The following is a 2,494-nucleotide window of genomic DNA, read 5'->3' as shown; positions in this document are numbered from 1 at the left end:
CCCCCCCCCCGGGGGGGCGGCGAGTGCCCCTTTGCCGACGCTCAAAACGGCCGGTTTCGTTTTTCTTTCAAACCACAGCCTGGCTTGAACGCTGTTTTGGAAAGGAGTTACAACACGGCTCACTTGGGGTCAAGGTTAGGGAAACTGCACTACCCGCAGGGGTCAGGAGACAACTGAGCTTTCTCGGGGATTTACGCAGAGTCTCTCCGTCAACAAGGCAAAAGGGGCTTGCTTGCGGATTTTAAAACTCTGGCTTCCCAAAGGGTAGAGCTCCCTCCAAATCCTCCCAAGTACACTCCAGTCCCAGCAGGGGGAAGTGAGCGGTTGCCCCCCACGAAGTCATTGTCCTCCGAATCCAAACAACTGATGGAAAAAACCCTGCCGGCCTTACTTAGCATTGGCAGGTAAATGGAAAGATGGCGTTGCTTTCTTGTAGTGTGGAAAGTAATTTAAAATTTCCAATCCCATGCATTTAAGTTGCGCAACAATCAAAGTGGATGCAGGCAAATAGGAGATCACTGGCTCACCTACCCTATTCTAACTTTGGAAAATCTGGCTACCTACCACGCAGAACCGAAGATCTTGTTCTTCTGCCCTTTGTGGTTTCTGTAAGCGAAGAGATAGGGGCTGCCGTGTCTTTTTATTTATTATTTTTTAGAATTTTATTTTATTTATTTGAGAGAGAGCAGAAGCAGGGGGCGGGAGAGGCAGAGGGAGAAGCACATGCCCAACTGAGCAGGGAGCCTGATGAGGGGGTTGATCCCAGGACCCTGGGATCATGACCTGAGCTGAAGGGGGTGCTCAACGGACTGAGCCATCCAGGCACCCCATTTTTTATTTTCCTTATAAGGCTACATCATGTTTTTAAAATTTAAAGGATTATTTAAATTCCAACAATAATATCTACGGGGGGGGATGTTATTGTAAAGACTAACTTTTGTGTCAGATTATCAAATTGTTACTACTATTAGCTCAATTCATAATGAAATAAGATAATATGTCTTCCAATGCCTCTCACATAATAGGCACTTGATAAATGCTTACTAAATCTGAATGTAAGGCATCTTACCCTCTTCTCAATACATCAGACACAACTTGCAAACAGACCCATGCAGCAAAACCCACCTCTACCACCTCAGTTCCCTTCCCCCAGAGTTGCAAGGTAGGGAAAGGAACAGTCAGCAGCCTTGCCTTTGCTTACAGAAGACAATCAATTACAGCACAATATTTATGTAACTGGTATGTACTGTATTAATTTGTACGCACTTGTGAATGAGTTGCTTGCTACAGGCTGCAGAGCTGAACAAGCTCCAGAACAAAGTCATTCTTCACTGATTTTCCCTACAGGAAATTGGGGATGAGAGTTGAACACATGGCCACTCACCCCAACCAAGGCAGGGTTTCTTTGCAGGGTGCACGGTTAGATGAGCGCTTGCAACACTTTGCCTAGAATGTCAGCCTCTCATTTTAATTCCTGGTTTCACAGAGCAGGCAGGGATCACCCAATTGGCCTTTCACCATCCAGGGCAGAGACCACACTGTACCTGGACAAAAGTCCGGACATGCATAAGGCAGTCTGAGAAGTCACAGGACTGAGGAAGAAATCAGAAGTGTAATCTCTGGTGGGTCACAGAGGGTTGAGTTGACCCACATGATGGATAAGGTGGTGGGCCACGCCCCACATCCATTTTCGTATTTCTACATCAGTCGGGAATTGGCCCAAACATACAGGGATGGGTAAGGCTCTCATAGGTAAACTACCACCTCTTCCAAGAAGTCTTCCCTGATTTCTCACCTGAAGTAGCTTCTTTCCTCCTCGGTGCTCTGCGCACTAGGTCCAAACCCCTCTTGGGTCACTGTACCCACTCGGCTGGGTTTCATTCACCTCTGTCTCTCTCTAACCCTCAGCTTCATGACTGGCACTGGGTAGGTACAGCTAAGTCACAGATGGAGAAGAAATGCCTTCTTGGGTTACAAAGTTAAGTTAGATTGCTTTAGGGGTGAGGGAAAAGGTTTCATTTCTTGTCTCCCCCGTCACACTGTAAACTTCCCAACCTCAAATGGACTCATTGCTTTCTGTAAGTTTCTGTTCTAACAAAACTTTTTTTTTTTACCTCTTTTACTCATGCTACATGATAAAAATTGACCAGATAAAGCCCAGATAAGACTGAGGAGAAGGGAGAAGATTTGGAATTTTGAACTTTGAAGACAGGATAAAGAAGGACTTGCCTCTCAGATCAGGGTTTCTGTTTCCCCAGTATACCGGTCAGGACAGGCCAAGTGATGCTGCAATTTCAGTGGCTTAAGAAAACCAGGGCTTACATCTCACTCCACCATGTCTGCGGTGGGCCAGCAGAGGGGCTGTCCACGTGGCGTTTTTCAAGGATGAGGCCAAAGCAGCCCCCACCTAGAACAATGCTGGTTGCCATGCCTGAGGAGAGGAAGTCTCTGGAAGGCCTCGCTTGAACAATTCAGTGATCCAGCCCAGAAGAGG

Source organism: Ursus maritimus, unplaced genomic scaffold, assembly GCF_017311325.1.
Source record: "Ursus maritimus isolate PB19 unplaced genomic scaffold, ASM1731132v1 scaffold_21, whole genome shotgun sequence".
Classification (NCBI taxonomy): Eukaryota; Metazoa; Chordata; class Mammalia; order Carnivora; family Ursidae; genus Ursus; species Ursus maritimus.
Note: the sequence above shows the minus strand (reverse complement) of the source record.